This window comes from Myxine glutinosa, chromosome 1, assembly GCF_964187855.1.
Source record: "Myxine glutinosa chromosome 1, kmMyxGlut1.1, whole genome shotgun sequence".
NCBI lineage: Eukaryota > Metazoa > Chordata > Myxini > Myxiniformes > Myxinidae > Myxine > Myxine glutinosa.
Window position 1 is genome coordinate 378,609,484 of NC_136261.1, and position 13,122 is coordinate 378,622,605.

The following is a 13,122-nucleotide window of genomic DNA, read 5'->3' on the forward strand; positions in this document are numbered from 1 at the left end:
AGTTCATAGATCGTAAATCCATTAGTGCCGTGGGCATCGGTCACTGGGTGCGGCGTAAAAGGGATAACAAATTCGAGTCCTTACGCTATTATTATATAGATGACTAGAAGCGTCCAATCCGGAAGGATATTTTTTCCGAGACACCATCTCCTTACTGGATGGCTGCTGGCTCCCTTTGGGGGGCTCAACTGCCCCTTGCCAGGTATTGTTTTCAGTCCTGCAGGATGTCACAGTCACCCTCCCCTCTAGCAAAGCCAGTAAGGGGTGTCGGTTTAGTCGCAGCCGGTTATCTTTTCACATTTTACATGTGCACCTTCTGGTATTCACATATAAAGGACACGTATTCTGACATTCAAACATCACACACACACACATTCATCATATCAGTGTTCACAACAAACAAAAGTACCCAGCTGGTAAACTTTATCACAGCACAGAGTTTACTTCCCCTGAACAGAGGCTCTTACATTCATTCTCTGCATACAGTGAGATGATTAAAATTGAAACAGAAAATATGATTAAAATTGAAACAGAAAATTAAAATTTCAAAGAACAAGTTTCAAAGAACATTGAGGACAAATACAAGGGCAACACACTTCCAGGCTTTCCTTCCCCTTGCCTTGAATATCAAGAGGTCACTTTGTCGTTCACTTTGCGGATAAAGGGGAGGAAATCAGTCCTTTTGAGTGTGAGAAACACCAGGGGAACATCGAGGAGCAGACACTTTAACGAGACTGGTCGGATACGCTTTGGTCGTTCAAAAGTCAGCCTTTGTCAGCAAAAGTTCTAAAGTGGTCCAATCCGGAAGTGGTTCAATCAAACCAAAAGTGGTCCAATCCGGAAGTGGTTCAATCAAACCAAAAGTGGTTCAAAAGTCAGTCAGCAAAAAGTCACTTTGGAGTCAGCCCAAGCAGTCTCGTACACTGCAGGCCTCTCGCTCTGCCAGAGCAGAATTACCACGATAATAACCTAACAACTCTCAGTAAGATGAACTCAGTAGATAAGGCCAGCCCAATCTTGTTCAGCCTGGGATCTATGCTCGATTGTAAAACCATTATCGTCCACCACATTGCAGATCTTTGTGGCGCTTGTTCACGAAATGCTGATCATAAACAGACACAGATATCCGCTTCTATTTCTCACATTCCAATAGGTTTCCATGCTTCAAGACTCCTCCATTCCTTCATCTCCCTGCCTTGCCAAGTCCAAAATCGTTCTTTCCTGATCTCTGCAATGTGGCAAAAGGAGCGGTACGTGTGACACTAAGCGTCTGCGCGTCTCCCTCCATCCTTCCCTTTTACAGCTAAGTAGACAACAGACAAGGACTGCCATTATTGTCCTGTGGGAGGTAAAGGTGGAGGCAAAATTGTATATCTTGCTGGTAAATGCCCAAAATGACCAGCAAGCAAAACATGCACTGAATCAACTTTGAAAATCAATAATTACAAGTCAGGAGACGACGATGGTTCATGAGCGAGCGGTATTCAATGACAAAGGATGGACTATAACCGAAACAGGCCCGGACTGGGGGGTCGGGGGCCCACGTGGCAGGCGTCGGCCCCCGACATGCGGTGTACATGCCTATTTACAAAGGGTCCCAATGCGCTTCATGTGCAGGCCTTTAAGACACAATACCGAAAATTCGGTTCGATTCCGACAACTTTGAAAATTTGACCTATGTGACCTTGAAATGTCAAAACGAAGGTTACTGACCTTGAAATGAGATAGAAAATAATATATAATCAGTTATGAGGTTAATTAGCTTCACAATACCGAAAATTCGGTTCGATTCCGACAACTTTGAAAATTTGACCTTTGTGACCTTCAAAGGTCAAAGATTCTGAAATTTGTTGGAAAACTTTTATTTCATGATGTATGTGATAATATAAGATCATGTACGACATTTCACCCTATCAGGAAGCGAACAATGTAACAAAACCATCAAAATCGACTTTTCTAAATTTCGTGACCTTGTGACCTTGACCTTGGGGCGAAAATGAAAAATCGAGCTCTGTGGGGCTAGACACATGACATTGGCCTAACCAAATACCGAAACCCCTGTCAGATTCCACTAACTCCCTCGAAGAAGATGTAGCTTGAACTCGATTACCCCCTAAAAAGACATCTTTTTCGGGCGTCGCTCCGCCCACAATGGGCGCAATACGCCCACTCTAGGCAGGACACAACTAGATCATGATATCAACCTCCCACCCAAGTTTCATCAAGATCGGATTATATCATCGGGTAGTTATGCTGCGGACAGACAGACACACACCCATGACGAATATAGTGGTCACTCTGTTTGATAACTCGTATCAAATACTCGTCACTCGATAACTCGTATGTTTGATAACTCGGTCTTCAGGGTCATTTGGATATTCAGGGGTGTTTTGGGTCTTCAGGGTGTTTTGGGTCTTCGGGGTGTTTTGGGTCTTCGGGTGTTTTGGGTCTTCGGGGTGTGTTGGGTCTTTGGGGTGTTCTGGGTCTTTGGGGGGGGGGGGTTTGGTACTTCAGTGTGTTTTGGGTCTTCGGGGTGTTTTGGGTCTTTGGGGTGTTTTGGATCTTTGGTGTGTTTTGGGTCTTCGGTGTGTTTTGGGTCTTCGGGGTGTTTTGGGTCTTCGGGGTGTTTTGGGTCTTCGGGGTGTTTTGGGTCTTCGGGGTGTTTTGGGTCTTCGGGGTGTTTTGGGTCTTCGGGGTGTTTTGGGTCTTCGGGGTGTTTTGGGTCTTCGGGGTGTTTTGGGTCTTCGGGGTGTTTTGGGTCTCTGGGGTGTTTTGGGTATTCGGGTTATTTTGGGTATTTGGGGTGTTTTGGGTCTTCGGGGTGTTTTGGGTCTTTGGAGTGTTTTGGGTCTTCGGGGTGTTTTCGGTCTTCGGGGTGTTTTTGGGGTCTTTGGGGTGTTTTGGGTCTTCGAGGTGTTTTTGGGTGTTCGGGGTGTTTTGGGTCTTCGGGGTGTTTTGGGTCTTCGGTGTGTTTTGGCTCTTCGGTGTGTTTTGGGTCTTTGGGGTGTTTTGGGTGTTCGGGGTATTTTGGGTATTCAGGGTGTTTTGGGTCTTCGGAGTGTTTTGGGTCTTCGGGTATTCAGGGTCTTTTTGAGCCTCAGGGCCTTGAAGGGTATTTTGGGTCTTTGGGGGTCTTCAGGGTATTTTGGGTCTTCAGGGGTCTTGGTGGTCTGAAGGGTCTTGGGGGAACTAAAGGGTCATCAAAGGTCTGAGGGGTCTCAGCAGTCTTAACGCAATTAAGAAGGTTAATTAAGAGGGTGGTCATGTGATTTGAAGAAGAAGAAGACGTTTTCTTCGCATTTCAACATACATACATAGTACATACATATAGCGACATACATAACCATATACGTTTGCTCTATTATAATAAGATGTGTACCGTGTAGCGCCACCTGGTGATGGTGGCAGAGGATATTACAATTTCCTTTTTTACCTGTGCAACACTGAGGTTATGAAGCTGTCTTTGCGCACAGGTAAATTTTTCCTCCTTCCCCCCCCCCCCCTCCCCAAAAGTATATGTAGTATATCTTTCCCTCCCTCTCCCTCTTCCATCACCTCTCGCACACCTCCACCTTCCACTCCCTTCCTCACCCCTCCCACTTCTGCTTCCTCCCTCCCCTCCCACTCCTACCGTCTCCCTCCCACTCCCTCCTCCCCCTCACACTCCTCCCACCCTCTCACTTCCACTCCCCACTCTCCCTCCCACTTCCTCCTCCCCTCACACTCCTCCCACCGTCTCAGTTCCACTCCCCACTCCCCCTCCCGCTTCCTCCCTCCCCCTCCCACTCCTACCGTCTCCCTCCCACTCCCTCCTCCCCCTCACACTCCTCCCACCCTCTCACTTCCACTCCCCACTCCCCCTCCCACCCCTGCTCTACCAGTAACTCTTGTGATTTCTAGAATCAGTCACACCACAAAATATATTTGCCCCCTTGGCCCCCACCGTCCTTGCCCACGGAGGAAGTGGACATGTTCTAGTTGATACCCATCTGTGGGCTTTGAAGTGAGTTCAACTTTAACTCATGGTATGCTCGACAGGAAAGTTATTCTTCTCTGTGACATTCATGTAAAGCTGAAGCATCGCAATATAATCAGGTCATCTTTGCATCACAATACATACTTGTAACAAGTTTGGCCAAACTCCCATCACTGGTTCACAAGTTATCGCGGTAACAGGATTTGTACCTAACACGATCCCTGACTTTTGACGTTTGACCTCATGACCCCAAAATCGAATCAGTTCATCTTTACCTCGCTATACATACCTGCACCAAGTTTGACTAAGATCCCTTCAGCCGTTCTCAAGTTATCGTGGGAACGAAAACCTATCAGGGACGGACGGAAGGACGGACAACCTGAAAACAATGCGTCTAGCCACCTTCGGAGGCGGAAGCATCATAAAAAGCAGTTTGCATTGTCCCTATGCGCTTGTACTGCATTGCAATACAAGCAATAAGAAAGTGCACTATGAAATGAATTAATGATCGTTCTCAGGCCATTTTCCCACACTCGAGCGGGGGTTAGCATTGCAATGACAATCATGGTTCCCTTTTTGAGTCAATGTTTTTATGGCCGGATGCCGTTCCTGACGCCAACCCTTAGTCGCCTCTTACGATGCGCAGGGATACGGTGTACCTATTCTAAACCGGGGTACACACCGGAATCATTCAATCCCAGCAAGCTGGTACTCAATTTGCCGACCTCGGAAGGATGACAGGCTGAGTCAACCCTCTCTGATGTTAATTCAGCGATCGACCGGGATTCGAACTCAGGATCCTCGAATCCCAAGCCAGCACCCTAACAACCCTCTTCCGCACACAGATCTCCCGATGCCCCTGTGGTCTTCTGTTGTTGTGCTACCCCCTCTCTCCCCCCCCCCCCCCCCCCCTTGTCTCCCATTCTCTTTATTATATGTTCTATGCGTTAGTTCTTGCACGAGCCTCGACTTAGTATCAAAAAGAAAAAGAAAAAAAGACTCGGGATGGACACACCGAACGATAATGCAGAATGCTAATATCATGTCTTTCCTTTTAAAGGATGGAGTTACCATTCCCTCTCGCCTTGTTCTATATCCCAACCTTCCTCCCACCTTACAGGAATACAGGCACAATTCCCTGGAGCAAGAGAGCAAGTAATATTTGCCTTTTCACCACCCCGTGCTTCAGTGGAACCGACTCAAAATTACATTTCACAAGAAATTTCATGGTTTGGACAGGAATCTCTCATTCCTCCTGTTCACACACATAGAGTTATGTTTCCTCCCTCTGTAGCCTGACTCGTGAAAGTATTACTTGTATCAACCCAGAAGGTTGGATAAATAAAGGAATATTGTTGACAGGTTGAGAAAGGGACAAATAAAGGAATATTGGAAGGATGAGGGAAGAAGAAATAAAATGTGACAAAGCAGAGAATAATGAGGGATAATTATCTCCGCCACTGAAGGTGGACGGAGTTGTTGGGGTTCACACGCATGTTTATGTGTGTTTGTCTGTGAGAAGGATATCAAAAAGTTGATGGATTTGGACGAAATTTAGTGGACAGGTTGGGTGTGTGACAAGGATTAATTGATTAGATTTTGTTGAAGATATGGATATTATTATTTATTAATTGATTCTGCACCATTGAGAGGAAGGGCCCAAAAATGATATAGAGCACGATATTTCAAAAAGTTTTGGACGAGTTGTGACAAAACTAGGTGGGAGATGGGGAGTGGACAAAGAGAAAGAGTGAGGAAAAGCCATTAATCAGTGGTTTTATTTTGTGCAATGTTTTTCTGTTCTGTGTTTGTCGCTTTTACTTTACCTGTGAGATAAACACAAGTTTGGGCTACACCCCACTTCCTGATTGGACATCGTTCAGTTAAACAACCTTCGTGTCTTGTGGCACTTGGCAAGAGGACAAATCAAGTTTTTTTTACTTGTATACAAAGTCGAGACTTGTGTTAGAGTTAACACATTAAACACAAAAACAAACTGCCATATAAAACACACAATGAAGGGAACGGGAAACAAGAGGGGGGGGGGGGGGGGGGGGGGGGAGAGAGAGGGAAGCACACAAGCACAACAACAGTAGAGAACAGGGATGTCGGTAGATCTGTGGAAGGGATAGGGCTGGGGGAGGAGGAGTACACGATATAAAACAAATGGACACTACCACGACTTACAGGAAAGAAGTCGGATATTGAAAGAGGTGGATTTGGGGTGTTTTCACGGGGGTAGAAAAGATCAAGGTTTTGGATGGGGGAAGACAAGAGATGGTGGTGAACAGCTGTTTTGAAGACCTGGAGAGAGGAGTGAGATTGAAGAAAGTGAGACAGAGTTTGATCCAGAGGCAGGAGAAAAGAGGAATGAAAGAGTGAAGATGAGGAGAGAGTCTTGATTTTGACAGTTTCACCAGAAGAGGGTTGCTGGCAGATCTTGTGCGACCTGCGGGAATATTTGGGGGACGGAGCAGGGGGAGCTAGGCCAGAGAGGATTCGGTATAAGACAGACAACCAACCTGCCTACGGTGATTGAGTGAAAGGCCCTCAGAATCAGCTTCATCGTGGGAGATAACGATGATTCTCAAAGCTTTGGTTTCAACAGCGTGAAGTCGAGCTAGGTCTGAGGCAGGAGCACCAGCCCAGAGGAGAGAGCAGTATTCCATGTCTCCATAAAGCTGCAGATGAAAACTTTGTATGTTGTGAGGAGCTCATTAGTGCCAAGGAAGGTCTTCAAATGACGAAGGATGCCCAGTCGGCGACTGGCTTTGGAGACTAGCTTGGAAATGTGGTTTTCTTAGGAAAGTTCATGGCAGATAGTGAGACCCAAAATCTTGAGTGACAGAACTCCTTCGAGAGGATTGAGGAGAAAGTAGATGGGAGGGTTTTCCAGATGGTCTTTTTTCAGAAAGACACAGCGAGAGTGTGAGATTGGTCTGCATCTGGGTACAACTGAGGAAGGTGGGTACAAAGAGCTCCATATGATAATGGGTTTGGGAGACAAGATTTTGAAGCAAACCGAGTTGGGGAATTCAGCTTTTTCACGTGCGGTGTCAGCTGTGTAGCGAGTCGTTTGAGGTAAGGGGGGGGATGGAGGGGGAACAAACACCAGAAACAGATTTGATGAAACGCCACCAGGATTTGGAGGAGGGAGACAGGTTTGAGGGTTCAGTCTTGAGAGTGGAGAGATAGTGTTTCCTGGCTCTCCTGAGGGTGGACACACACTTGTTCCGGGCTTTATGAAAGGAACTGAGATTGCCTTCAGTTGGATTTGCCTTACATGAGGTGAAAGCAAGTTGTTTCAGGGCAACTGCCTCACCACAAGATTCAGTGTACCATGGATGGGAGGAAGGGTATGACCACTGAAGACGAGATGGGATAAATCTGTGCATGAGTAAGAGCAAATTTCTTTGGAAGAATTCTCAGGAGTTGTCAGAGACACTGGAGATGGGAGACCAGTCGAGACGTTTGAAGGATGCTTGAAGATCGTGCCAGTCGGTCTTTTCTTGACACGTGGAGGGACTTGGGAGGAACATCTTCCTGACATATCGAGTTACCACTCGGATTTATAAGACGGAGAAAGAATTAAAATATGTATTCTCAGGAAGGCCTGGGTGTGTTTTTTTTAATTTATCTTCTCCAGAGACAAACACCTCCTGTACACAAAGATTTATGAAACACCATGCTTGCATCAACCTTTTCTGGTATTGATAAAACTCCATGTAGTTTAGCCATGACAAGGGCTCTAAAAACAAAACGTTACAGACTGTATCAGTAGCAGCAACTGGCCCTGCTCCAGGATGCATGTTTTCAGTTACCTCCTGGTTAAACTTCCAAATACCATCCTCTCTGCACATCTTAACACTTTTTTCATTTTTCTCACGTTTGTAACTGCCATCCCGAGGCTGTTCAATCGCACTCTTCCCTCCAGAACGTCAAGTAAGAAGTGCACTACCATCCCTTCCCACCCTAATACCTGCTGGCAATCTTTGCTACCCCCATCACCCTGACCAAACCAAACCCTCTTCCACGTTAATGTTGTCCCTTTTCCTGTTTGTCCATTCCCTTGCTTTTTGTCAAATGTAGCCCCATTGCACCCATCACTTCATCCCCTTTTTACCTTCACCTTGCTCTTCCATGAGCCTAGATCTTTCATAACAAGGGTGCAAGTCCTCATTGAGGATACCAATATAAATAAATAATTCAAGTTGGTATGCCGGTGATGGAGATGGTAACAATTTATTATTTCAATAAATACTTCAGTGTTACTTACATCAGCAGCGTGGAAGGTGAAGTGCTGTATATGCAAATAAATAAATAATGTGAAGTTGCGTGTTGGTTGTGGAGATGGGAAGAAAAAAATTATTCCCTTTTTAAGGCCATTTTCCCTGCTCAAGTGGGGGTTAGCCTTGCGGACCCCATGACAATCATCATGGTTCCCTTTTTGAGGCAATGTTTTTATGGTCGGATGCCCTCCTGAAGCCAACCCTTTCGTCGCCTCTTACGACACGCAGGGATAAGGTGTACATATTCGAAACCGGGGTACACACCAGCACATTCATCCCATCAAGCTGGTACTCAATTTGCCGACCTCAGAAGGATGACATGCAACGGTCGACCGGGATTTAGAACTCAGGATCCTCGGATCCCAAGCCAGCGCCCTAACCGCTAAACCAACACCAGGCTGTGGAGATGGCAAAAATGTATATAAACAAGCGTTATGCCTAGGTCCCCCGTCGGTGAAGTGACGTGAGTTGACAAAGTGGAAGACGCAAGGCGGCCATCTTGGATTTTGCCGTGGCGACCCAATTTTCAATAGCGTTCTCCCTTATGTGTAGATACACCCACACACCAGATTAGAAGTTAGTAGTTCGTTTATTTTTGAAGATATTTCGCTCACAAGGTTCAGACATATATATGGTGGCGGCCATCTTGAATTTTGACGTGGCGACCCAATTTTCAATAGCCTTCTTCCTTCTGCCTAGATACACCCACACACCAGATTAGAAGTTGGTACTTCGCTTATTTTTCAAGATATTCCTCTCACAAGTTTCAGACATATATATGGTGGCGGCCATCTTGGATTTTGACGTGGCGACCCAATTTTCAAAAGGGGTCTTCCTTATGCCTCGATACACCCACACACCAGATTAGAAGTTGGTACTTCGCTCATTTTTCAAGATATTCCGCTCACAAGGTTCAGACATACATGGCATCAGACATACATGGCGGCGGCCATCTTGGATTTTGACGTGGGTTGTACCCACACACCAAATTCGAATGCGGTCCTTCGCTTACGCACGCACGCACGGACGGACGGACGGACACACAGACGGAGGGGAAAACCATAGTCCCCCTTTCGCACCGCGGTGTGACGGGGGACAATAAAGAAATGCTGTAATTGCTGTTTTTGGTAGTGAAGTAAATAAAGAAAAACAATTTGAATAAATGTTTTTTTTTTGTATATGTGATTCCCCAAGGTTAGAAAAAGAGGTAAATGTTGTTGTTTCTGTCCGTTTGTCTAATAATGTGTCTGACCTCGTCTCGTGTCCGCCGAAGGACTGACCCCGAGTCTGGACCCAAACACTGCAAATCCACAGATTGTGATCTCTCACGACCTCAGGACGGCGACTCTAACCGAGGCCAATCATCCGTACCCGGAACATCCTGATCGGTTTGATTATTGCTTTCAAGTTCTTTCCTCTGAAAGTTTTTCCTCGAGTCGTCACTACTGGGAGGTCGATGTAAGTTCGAGTAGTTCGTGCAGCATCGGAATCTGTTTAAACTCTGTGGGCAGGAAAGGAAAAAGGAAAGAGGAAGGGGAAGAGTGTGCATTGGGAAAGAATCCCGAGTCTTGGTGTTTAGATAACGAACACTCAGCATTACGACACAAAAAAGACATCCTCCTGTCCATGCCTTGGGATCCTCAACGGTTTGGGTTCTTCTTGGATTGTGAGGCGGGACAGTTGACGTGTTTCGGGGACTCGCGGCCTTCAAGGACCCCCGTTAAACCCACCGTTGGGTTTTCTAACTATACTGGTGAAGAATTCTCCATCCGTGCTGGTGGTTCTGTCCGGTTTTGCTCATTTTGATGATTTCGTTCATTCCTTTGTTTGCGATGAAAGTTTACCATGAAATGTACAAACTGAAGGCTATTTTGTGTTAAAGTCAATAAAATGATTTATTTGTGCATGATGATGTGAATACTTATTAATGATAATAAAATTAAATAACATTATTTATCTTCTTTGATGTGAAATGAAATTTAACCCAAACTCTTCAATCCCTCCCGGTGATACAATATGGATTCTTCTTCTTCTCATTATTCTTGGTACCTCCATGATTTTGCTTTCACACCCGCCTGTGTGTCTGTGAGCAGGATATCTCAAAAAGTTGTGGACGGATTCAGTCATTTGGTGCATAGGTTGAGTGTGTGCCAAATACAAATTTATTTGATTTTGGTGAAGATCCGGATCCGATACGAGAATATTTTAAAAGTGATTCTTCACCATTGAGAGATCAGACCAAAAACGATATATAGCGCAATATTTCAAAAGGTTTTGGACGAGTTGTGATAAAATTAGGTGGAAGTGTTGGTTATTTGACAAGAACAAGCCGATTCGATTTTGGTGATACTTGGACCAAGTGATTTGGCTGTAAAGGGTATTTTTGATGTATTGATTAATCAATTAATCAATTAATCGATTAATTATTTAATTTCTAGATTAATTATTTGATTAATTCATTTTCACAAAAACAATAGATTTGGATAAAACGGTGGTGGTTTAGGTATGCTTTTAGCCAATTGATAAATTAAATTAATTATTTTACGATTATTACTTATTTATTTTATTTATTGATTAGTTATTTATTTTCTTTCTCATCTGGGCAATATCTCAGGCACCTTTTGAGCTAGGAAGCTGATAATCAGACACAACAATGACCAAGTGATTTGGCTATAAACGGTATTTTTGATTTATTGATAAATCAATTAATTGATAAATTTTTCGAATGATTGCTTAATTTTCAAGAAGTTACAGATGCGGATGAAGCAGTGATGATTTAGGTATGCTATTAGCCAATTGATGAAGAAATTAATTATTTTACAATTATTATTTATTTATTTTAATTACGCAATTAATCAATCTGTTATTGTACACCGCTCCCTTCCAATTCTCTCTCTCCATGTGCTGCACTGTGGCATCGCCGGGCACCAAGAGCACCCCGGCAATGTTGCACGCTGGAGGATATGTTATTTATTTATTTGGCATGGGGTGGTGTACTTTTGAATGTAGCTCTACTTGTTTTGGGTTTGTTTTTTTTTCAAAGGATTTTTGACTTTACCCATAGTAATACCAATAGGAACAGTAGTCATATACCAATACAAGTCATAACATCTATGCAATTCACACATGGGGTGTTTTTTTCATGAATTCCAATAACTAGCAGAGCACCAGCCATATGGGCGACCTTGTTCCAAGCATGCAACATGCTCTTCTGACGCATACCTTTATTTGGGTGGTGGATAGGCAACTTACTGCCTCAATTGGTCCCAGAAAATTGTTAATTTAATTATTCATTTTCAAAAAGGTCCAGTTTTTTATATTTTGTACATCAGAATCATATGGGATCTACAACGTCCACCAACGACCAATACTGACACCTGGGACACCCAGTTTAACATCCATGTGAGGGAGGCGCAAAGCACACCTCCCCTTATATGGGATCGTTTCTCTGTATGCAACTTTAACATGGGGACTGAAAATTGGTTTCTCAGCTTCTACTGGACGAAATCGGCTGAAAATTTCAGGAGAAAATACTTTGTACGTCGAGGTAATATGTTCCAAATTGAAGCAACGTGTTTCCGCATTCTTGAGTTTTATTTAGAAAACCGTCAAATTCACATTGGTGTCCATCAGTCTGTCCATCCGTCCGCCCAAAATGTGTTGGCGCTCATATCTCAAAGACTATACACTGAAACTAGCGGAAACTTGGAATTACATTGGCCAATAGGTTTAATTAATGGCTTTCAAAACAAATTCTACCTCAGCGCCATAGCTTTTGCTTTAAAGTTTTATATATATATATATATATATATATATATATATATATATATATATATATACATATATATATATACATATATATATATATATATATATATATATATATATATATATATACATATATGTTATTTATAAAAATATAGATATATCCACATTTTATATCTCTTATTACAAAAACAAGACCGAAAGTCTAACAGCGGCATAGCTGGGCTTGTTTGATACTTTAGTTGAAGAGGACCTGGGTGAAGATACCATTTAGCAAATAATGTAAGTATTAAAAAAAATTTGAATTACTCTAAATCTCTAATCTGTCTGTCACCATGGAAGTGAAGAGATTGCATTGAGACCCTGGTTTATTCTACATGTTGATCAGTCAGTCAACACTATCAAAGTGACCTCAGCACCATCCCAACACACACAACTGTGTGTTACGGAATGAGGTGTTTTTTACGGCGGCCAGAGTGCAAATCCTGCCACTAACCTTCTTGAGAGAGGACCCAGTGAGTTGGTACTCATTTTGCCGACCTCGGAAGGATAACAGGATGAGTCAACCCCGCGTGGTGTTACTTCAACAGCTGAGTGGGATTCAAACTCAGGACCCTGGGATCCCAAGCCCTCCACTCTAAACGTTAAGCCAACACCAGGTTAAGGGTGGTTGGAAGCATTCATAAGAAATGCTTCAATGTTTGAAGAGCCCTTAGTCAAAGTTTTAATTATATACACAAAGAATTAAGTTAAGCACCCCTACACAACGAATTAAGGTAAGCACCCCCTAATATATATTCTTTGTGTATATGTATACATTGGCATATATTCTAAGGTATGTGAGATCAAATAATGATTGGTATGACATTAGCAATTATCCATTGATGAAATTGAGTGATCTAAGTGAAAAAAAGTGATTGGTTGAGTCAGTGATCCGATCACGTGGGTCCTACACACGTTATTGACGCAAAGATCGCTAGAGGTCTTCTCAGAACAATGACTGTACGTTAGAAAACATAAACGTCATCCACACTGTCCGTGATGGACCTATAGCTCCATACTTAAATTGAGGTGAAAATATGCCTAAAATTC

The 13,122-nt window shown here is 43.6% G+C and overlaps 1 protein-coding gene across 4 annotated transcripts in view; it reads left to right on the plus strand.

Moving 5' to 3' along the window:
• LOC137415872 (E3 ubiquitin/ISG15 ligase TRIM25) overlaps positions 1-13,122 on the plus strand; it is a 732,877-nt gene that overhangs the window by 444,357 nt on the left and 275,398 nt on the right. The gene's annotated exons all lie outside the window — the stretch shown is intronic.